This window comes from Apium graveolens, chromosome 4, assembly GCF_009905375.1.
Source record: "Apium graveolens cultivar Ventura chromosome 4, ASM990537v1, whole genome shotgun sequence".
Lineage (NCBI taxonomy): Eukaryota > Viridiplantae > Streptophyta > Magnoliopsida > Apiales > Apiaceae > Apium > Apium graveolens.
The window spans coordinates 176183615-176193395 of NC_133650.1; the positions used below are offsets into that span (position 1 = coordinate 176183615).

At 32.6% G+C, this 9781-nt stretch overlaps 1 long non-coding RNA gene across 1 annotated transcript; it reads left to right on the top strand.

Annotated features, from left to right (window-relative positions):
• Positions 1 to 933: 933 nt before the first annotated feature.
• Positions 934 to 5940, top strand: LOC141716959 (uncharacterized). Its single transcript, XR_012573467.1, has 3 exons — positions 934 to 1367; positions 4844 to 4912; positions 5681 to 5940. It is a non-coding gene; the product is annotated as an uncharacterized LOC141716959 (long non-coding RNA).
• The last annotated feature ends 3841 nt before the right edge of the window (positions 5941 to 9781 follow it).

A 9781-nucleotide genomic window follows, 5' to 3' on the forward strand; every position in this document is an offset into this window, starting at 1 on the left:
TGATAATACGAGTGCTATTGATCTTAGCAAAAATCTCGTATTACATTCAAGATCTAAACATATAGATGTGAGACATAATTTTTTACATGATTATGTCAATAAAGGTGATATAAAAATAACTCATATTGATACTGAAATCAATCTCGCTGACATATTCACAAAACCATTAAATTCTGAAAGATTCACTAAACTCCGCTTGAATTTAGGAATGTTGGAATCTATAAAATAATGGTTTATATAAGGAACAATTGAGAATTATAAAGAAATCTCAACGATAAGGATATTTTCCCGATCAAGTTATTAAGTTTTTCTAAAACTCAGATTTATCAATAAAGAAATTTATAACCGGGTTAAGATAACTTAAATAGCCCAGATTAACCGGGAAAATAAACTTAATCGAGTGAATATTTATTATTCCATGAGGTTTATAAACATTTAGAAGTTATTCTCATAATTTACTAAATAAATACTTAACTATATATTTATATATATTGATCTTAATCAATAATGCAGCTAAATTTTTCTATCTAATATATATTTGGAAACAAGAGTTATTTGTTTCTATAAAATATTTATGGTATATTTTTTCTATATATATATATATTATATGTAAATACTCCAATATTTATATATATAAATATAAATAATGTATTTTGGACCAGCCCAACATAAAAATATCTCAGGCCCATAAACCTTGATAGAAAAAGCCCAAAATATTTTCAAGAAAAATATAAGGACATTTATATAAATAGTCCATCAATTTTTCAGCCCGAATTCTATTAAATCAAACCAGCCCAAAAATAATTTTAACCCAATAAAACCCTATCATCTAAGTCGTTGGTTTATAAAACGGGTTGATCTCAGCCGTTAATTCAGTAAAATATATATACAGTTTATACAGTGCTCAACACAAACCCTATTCACCTCATTTTTTGCCTCTCTGTCGTCTCTCTCTCTCTCTCTCGACTGAAAGCCCTAGATCAATTCCGATCAAACTCATTGTTTTTACGACGATTCTCTTGATAAAAACTATAATACTATGTTTATATATACATATACTCATCGTATCTCTGAAAGATTTGATGAAAATAGTTGTTGGATTGGTTAAATCAAAACGATTCCGATGAATTCAATCATCTTTTCTACATAAATTGCTGAGAAAACATCGAATCGAACATATATTGTTCACATAAAAACAAACACACACTTATCTTTTATTGTTTTTAGTTGATTTTGAAAACCCTAACCTATTTGTTTAAGTTTTAGAACAGGAGAAGACCTGGAAAGCTTAATCCAGTCAAATATTCGAAGAAAAACGGTTGCATGCGGCTTCAATTCACAAACCCGGAAGTTGACTCAGTCGCGAGGTAAGACCTGAGTACTTGGCTAGGTCTCAAGCACAGGTGAGTAAATAATCAGTTTAGTTCTATCTCGAATTAATTGTTAATTGGATTTCTTGATTGAATTTGATGTGTGATTCGTACATCTATGATTAATTGGCATTTGTTGCATATGAGAGTTTTAATTAAGGGTAATTTTAACCTTAATAGAATTAATTGATTCATAGTAGTATGATTAATTGATGGCTGTTGTTATAAGAGTCTTAATCAGGGGCAGTTTCTTTGTTTTTAACCTTGATATGGTTATTTGGTTCATATTAATGTATCTACTTGGTGACTGTCGATTATTTGAGTCTAAAATTCAGGGCATTTGAAGTTTAATTGATGGAAATGTTGGTATTGATATAATAATAAGATTTTGACTATTGCTGTGAACCTTGAATCAGGTACATTACAGATTAATTGATTGACTTTTGCGTAAAATGTTTTGTGTTAATCTTTCTGCTTACTGGTTGTGCTTAAAATCAGTAAATCATATAGTTTATTAAAATAAAGTAATCTGTAAAAAGAACTAATAGAGAAGGAACTATAAATTGGTTAACTGTTTGATTTAATCAACCAGACTTTGATGTTTTGAGTCTATAGAGTCTTTAAAAATGAATAATCTGAATGATTCATAAGAACATCATTCTTCTTAAAGATAAAAATTGATTTGGTTGTATAAGTAAATGCTTATCTGACTTGTTACTTAATTAATTAAAATAGTATTTACTTAAATTAGTCATCTAATTGGGATTTTTATAATCCCAAAAGTGTTAATTAAGTCTCTGTGATTGAATAAGTGATTTACACTGTGAATGTGCTATTTATCTAGATCTAATACAAGACAAACAGATTGGATAAATAAAGTGAAAGTAATATCACAGAGTATTATACACTAATAATTCAGAATATGCTTGGACTGATAACTGTTGTTTAAATCTATATATCTGGTGATTTGTAATACATAAACTAGTCTTTAATGATATAATATAATTGTTTAATCAATATATCTGTCATTACTTACTACTATGTGTATATGTGTTCCTGTTATTTGAAATAAAAGTTATTATCATATTAATCAGTTACAGTAATCAATCTTAACGAATTTGTCTATAATTCTCAAAGAATTAAGTGTGTAATAATATACTCTATCTCTGTGATAATCAGTTCCGTGAATCATTGCTTAAAAAAAATTCACTATTTATCTATAAGTATAATAGAATTCATAAGTTCAATAAAAACTTATACTTATAGAGTCAATAGTTATTTGTTGTATTATGCTAACTTCAGTTATGATAGTTGATTATGTTATCTATATTCTTAAATACTTATCAGCATAATCAGTTTCGTGCAAGCTTTAAATATAGTTTATGATTAGTAAACAATTGCACAAACACACACAACCCTCACAGTAAGGCCTGACAAGGAGGCCTTGAGCAACCTTGTATCTGCATCACTGTTGTGATCAATGGCCACTTAGAAATCTAGGTTCTACCAGCAAAAATCTGTGTTAACCTATTAAATATCATTAATTGCTATCTGATATAAATGTGGTATGAAATATAATGACTCATGTATTTTTCTTTTTATTTCTAATATCTAAGAGTGTAATAGTAGAATAAACAATTAAATAAATGTGTGTATTGATTTTGGCAGTAGTTATTGATTATTATTATTTATTTATTTATGATCTGTTGATATGTGGGATTGGATTGTGTGATTTATTATTGAGTTATACGATTTTATTTCGCTTGTAAAAGTAATTTTATTATAGTTTTAATTCCATAAATATTTGGATTGTTTCTAAAATTGGTTTTACAATTTTATAATTTCAATAATTATTTTTAGGACTTTATAAAATTGAGAAATCAATATTTCATTAATTATTCATCTTTAAATGATTTTCTGATTGCGTTTATTTGTAAAATCCATATTTAATTTAGGAAATCTTCAAAAATTATGAAACTCATATTTTATTAAGTTCATATTATTCTGAGAATTTTAAAATTATTTTAGAAATTTTCGGGATTCGTTTCACCCGCGCGTCGTTTCGTTATTTGTTAAAAGCGGGTATAAATGTGCGCCTTAGAAATTGTTTTAAAAAATTCAAAAACTATGTTTTTAATTATTTCGGAATATTTATGATCTTTTCAGACTAGTTGGGATTTATTTTGATACGTTTTCAAATATACATTGATTGCTAAAAAAATGTGAAGTCGGGATTAAAATTGGGTTCCGGGAATTCAGGGACACGTGTTAATAAATTAACACGTATCCTGTTTTACAGGACACGTGTGGCTGTCATATTAATTCATGAACATCAATCTCTCTTTGCTCTCGGCCGTATCTCTCGAATTCTCTCGATTCTCCCTCTCCCTGCTTCGTTTCTTTGATTGTTTCTCCTCCCTCCTCCTTCGTGTTCCTTCTTCGTCTCTGTTCCTATGTTTCTCTACCGTTTCCGGTGAGTTTTGCCGCCGCTGTTCTTGTTCCTTTTTCTGATTGGTGCTCGGTTCTGTGCTTAATTGATTGTGAGTATATATATGTATATATGCATGTAGTCAGTTGAGAATGGATGCTTAGTTCCTTGTTTCTCCTCTTTGTTGTTGTTGTTGATTCCGGTTGCCGCCGCGTAAATTCCGGCTAGGTGGCCGGAAGTGTGTGTGCGCGTCTGTGTTGTGTGTGTGTGTGTATTTTTTGATATGTGTGTGTGTGTTTTGTGATGTGTGTGTGGTTCGTGCTGTGTGCGTGTGTGCGCGCCGGCCGTGAGGCTGTGTGTGCGGTGGCAGTGGTGGCTGTGTTTTTGGACTTGGGCCTTGCAGTTGGGCTATGATGTTGTTGGGCTCGACTGTTGGGCCAAATTTCTGCAGTGGGCTGATTATTATAATTTTTAATTTCTATTTTCCTTTTTCTGCAGGAAAAATGAATGATTAATATTCGTGAAATAAAAACTTTTGGTTGAGAAAGAATTATTTTAATCGGCGTAATTTATTTGGAAACCCGTAATATAACGGGCACCAATAAATTATACCTCCGTTGACGATGAACTTCGGTGAGTCGACAGTGGACGGTGATGACGTTGTTTTGAGTCCTAAATTTTATAAATAAATAAAATATTTTACGTAAAATATTTTCGGACTTAAATAGTTAATTACGAATTGTGTTGTGGTATAGGTGATATGAGAAGGATGAACTTGATGTTGTGGATTGTTGTGATTGTTGACGTCGATTGTAATCGACGGGTAGGCTTATAAACAAAGGAGTTGCTGCCAAAATTTTCTAAAAATATATTTTTAAAACGTATGTATTTATGTTATACGTGTTACCCCTATATGTGTTCGGATTACATGATTACGTGTTTATGTGTATAATAATTATACGAGTTGGGTTATCAGATTGGGTTATTAGGATTTGAGGATATCAAGCATGTCAGTATAACTGATTAGGGTACTCTGTATTTGTAGATCCCAGTCGAGTTTCCCCAGGACCGAAGTCAGCATGAAAGCTACTTAGGGTTTGTAAAGCATTGCAAGGCAAGTACCCCTGACCATTCTTTTATGGTTTAGTACATATAAATAGCTAAATATTTTATTCTTGTAATGGAACAGAAACGTTTTTAAGTTACGTATCCCCTGTAGTTATAAATCACTGTTTTCAACCTGTTTTGGGGAAAAGTAACTTCGAAAGGTACCTATCTCGAATGAAGTGATTTGCGAACTGGATTTTATATGTGTGCTGGTAAAATGAATGATTTTGAAAATGAGATAGGTACAAGTGTTTTGAAAACTGGATAAAACGGTAAGATATGGGATACATAGGGGCCAGAGTAGGCCTGTTAAGGTGGCGTAAGAGGCTAATTCGGTTGCGCGCACCCTATAACCGATTAGTCCAGCAGGTCAGAGACCTAGCTAGTCTCTGAGTTCTGGAACAGGTAAATGGGATGGCAGTTAGAGCTGTCTAGTATTGATAGCCTGATCAGCTATCTTCACATATCCGTTACGTATCTGATTTGGATTTGTGATTCCCATAAGGGTATAAGTAGTTGATACAACGGTTTTATAAATGTGAATAGCATGCTAAAATTGGACTCTGGTACTTACACAGCACATTACTACTTATTTTGATAAGCATGCTAGTCAGTGATATCCAGTTATCTCAGATTTTTATTATATAATGTTGTAGACAGGATTATAGCTCTGTTATAACTATTGTTTACATTACTGTTTTTATTCCGTTATTTATATGTTGATACTGCTGAGCGATTATGCTCACCCTTGCAAACTATTATGTATATATCACAGATGCCTAGAAGACCTGTCAGACATACCCGTGTTCCCGCCCCTTCAGGACCCGGCTCCCTGAGGTAGTTTGTATCAAACCATGAGGTCTGATGAGTTGCTGGACAAAGGTAGAGTGTGTTAGATATTGAATAAATGGTTAATATGAACCTGAATCATACTTGAACCTGGATCAGATCTTGGTTTGGGGTCAAGTTAGTATATATTAATAATAATCTTATTGTTTATATTTTGATAATTGTGTTTGGTGACGTCAACTCCTGACCCCGGGGTTGAGGCCGTCACATGAAATAAATGTTGCAAATGTTTAAATGTTAAATGATTGAGTGATAAATGTTAAAGTGATTAAATGCATCTTACATTCTTTATGTTGCATTCTGTGATACACATGATACACTCACCTTGAGAAATAAATGTAATAGATTTTCTATATTTACATTAAAAACACAGCTTTGCTTTCAAACTCACATCACACATAACAACTACCTTAAATGCACTTGTACTTGTAGTACAGGTTGTATGTGATAGAGTAAACTAGGAAATCAACTTTATGTCACACTGTTTTCAAAATCTATACTTCTGCAATATTCTGTTTTCTAAAAGGGGAACATTAACAAAGAATAAACACATTCTATATTCTCTGCTGTGTATTGGTCCATGCATCTGTGTATATGTGCTACATTACATCACTCATTGATACACATCATCCTAGGATTTATCTACATTATAGGTTTGGACTATTGTATATCACAGCCATGCATGCATTAAATGGTCTTCACTGTTCATGAACAGTAAAATGTTTTTAAAAAAATTATAATTTTTCAAAATAATTTTGCATCTGTGTTAAATGGCTATATATATGCATATACTTTACATGTTGCATTCACACAAACTCAACACACTGAACTCCACTTCACTTGCAACATGAATCCTGATGCCAGTCCATACTATCCAAAGCCTAGACCACTGATTAAAAATCCATATCTTCTTGAAGATATGGAGAAAAATCAGTTTCACCATCACAAAGCCTCCTCATTCAAAACAGTTCCTTCTTCTCTTCCTAGACATTATCATAAAAGACACTTCCCTCCAAGATAATTTAGAAAGGGATATAAGGACCATACAATCCCTTTCTATCAAAGCAGAAAATATCAAAACCCTCAATCCCCTAACCCTAAACCTCCTAAACCTTTGTAAGCCAAAGTTTACACTAGAAAGGCCAACCTAAGACAAGATCCAAAAAGCACACCCACCATGAACACACCAAAGCCCCCTCCTCCAAAATAATCAAACCCTTCAAACTCCAAAAAGTTCCTTGAACTTATCAAAAATGTCCAACCTAGCACTTGGGTTAATGTGAAGGGTGAAGTAGAGTTTATAATTAGAAGGGCTAGGTGGGATGGTCTCATGTATAACTTAGGTAAGCACTACTGCACACATTTCATGGTAGAGTTTTATTGTAACATGAATATCATAAAAGGGCTAGATGGCATATTGCATTTTACTACATGAGTCAACAAAAAAGGTCATTTGTGTTGATAACAAAAGCATTAATAGGGCACTGCATTTACCTTTGAATTTGTGTGAGTTGCCTTATGAGGATATCTTCTATTTGTTTGTTTTCAACAAATCTGAATTTGAACTAATGCTAGGCACTTTTTATAAATCTGATATTCTTGATGGTCTTTGTGATGTTAACTGTGGCATTCATTTCAATCACTTCACTGGCACCGTTCAACATCTTGCTCTAATTATTAGGGCAAATGTTATGCCAAAACCAAAGCAAAGTAAGTACTTTGATTTTTTTGATATGAAAATCATGTATCTTCTCTGCACTAACAAATCCACTTCAGTATTTCTTATGTGATTCTTCTAAACATGATCAATGCACATTTTATAGATTATATGCCTTATGATATGGTAATCTCTTCTTTCTTTACACTCTGCAACATTAACATGCCTACATCTTTCTCTAATATTGATGATTCACATATCACTAATGAACACATTAGGCCACAAGTGCCCCTGATGCACTGTGAGCCTCAAGAGGCAACTCGCACAGTTATTCCTCAATTCGTAAGAGAGGGAGATGTTTTTCTTTCTAAGTTTGAGTCTTTCAAAACCATGTTTTAAGAGTTAAAACTTGAACTTAAGAGGGTTAAGGAAGAAACAATGAGATTAAAGAAAAAGTAGGAGAATTAGAAAGTCTCACTGCCTCTTTCAAACATAAGATTGCATATTTAGAGCATTTGGCTGCATCTATTCTAGGAAATCCTTGCATGACTGATCAAAATATTGTTAATTCCTTTCAAGTCCCTATGAATGATAACACTGCTATGATTCATGAGTTAGAAGAAGTTAATGTGGGTGCTAGAGGTCAACTGATTGATAACTTGCCTGATTTGGTTTTTATCTGTGGTACTGATGGAAATGTGATTGCTTGAGTTTGTTATGTGATGGATTCTGTTATGTTCTTCTGTGCTTGGTGCTTGCTATTCTGCACTGCCTTGTTGTTGTTTAAGTTTATTCTCTATGTTGTAATTCAATGCTGGTTTGTAATGCTTATATTCTGACTTATGATCTTGGATGATTAGAAGTGTATGCACTGCTCTGGTTTGTAATAACTTTAAACAGGTTAAGGTTTCTGTTCTAAATAATCAGTGAACCGCACTGATTATTGAGAACACTTTTGATTATATATATCATGACCTGTTAGTGTATCTTGATTCTAATTAATAACTACGAATTCTTATCTTAAAATGTATATGCAGGAACCAAGTCAAATTCTGAATTATACCATGTTATGATTTCTGACATTATATACATTTGAAATATCAATTTTCTGCAAGATTCATAACTGATAAAATCTTTTAAACTAAACTGATATATCTTGTTCTTCTTCTATGACATCCTGACTCACTAAATGTCAATTACTTTGCTTGTATTGATTCACTTATAAATATATCTTAAGATAATTCAGTACATTATAACTACAGCTAACAGATATACATTGCTGGCAGTTGTATTCTTTGTCAAACTAACTTTCAGGAAATGTATACATCACTGGGAACCTCACAATGTAAAGGAATGGCAAGTCCAGTACAATGCATTCCAGGGAGAGTTATTTTAAAGTTATAAAAGGTAAGAAATATACTATCTCTTCTATGTCTTGTCTATAATACACATACAAAATAATGTACAAACCATCCCAGTAAAATATATAACACTAAAGGTAAGTGTTGTTATTCCTAGTGAACTAACAATGAGATTTACAGAAGGGGGGTTGAATGTAAATCTCAAAACTTTTTCAAGTTTTGAGCAGTTTCAAAGGCTGTGTGTTTAAGATAAACAAGTGTGTGAATTGCTTTAAGCTAATACAGACAGATATATATTCAAGCACAAAAGTACAGAACACAACAGACCTTAAAAACTTTTTCTGGTGGATTTGTTGTTCCACCAGAGATGGTATTTCAGAAAATCTGTGATTCAAGAAGTTGATCACAGCTGCTTCCTAGTACAAACTAGATAATTTTTCTCAAGATTTTTCTAAATAGCTCTGGAAAAATTCTATTCTAATTACTAGCTGCTACTTGGTTTATATAACACCAAGTTTACAAGTGAAGACAAAGATAAAAAGTACAATAATAAAATAAGTTCTCCACTTGTTTTCTTCTCCATTTTACCTCCAGTGCATTGTTGACTATTGCCTCTTTATACTAGAGTAGAACGGCTGCTTTTTCTGATGTTCCTGAAATAGGCTACCACATCTCAGTTGTCTCTGTCAACCCATGTGCCCTGTTGTAGGGTACAACTACCACTTGTCAACTGCTATTTAACAGAACATCCATTGAAAGCCTTCATCCGTTGATGGCTTTATTCCGTTGATGTGTTAGCAGTTGAAGCTCTATCCGTTGATGCATTCATCCGTTGAAGGATGTTATCCGTTGAAGCTTTAGAGACATCCGTTGAAGCTTTGTTTCTCATCCGTTGAAGGTCTTTAAGTACGGTGACAAATTTCATTATACAAAATTACAAGGCATGAAATATTATATGGCCTTCCTATCTGCTCCTTAGTAGTCACCCATGACTTATAATTTCCCTCAA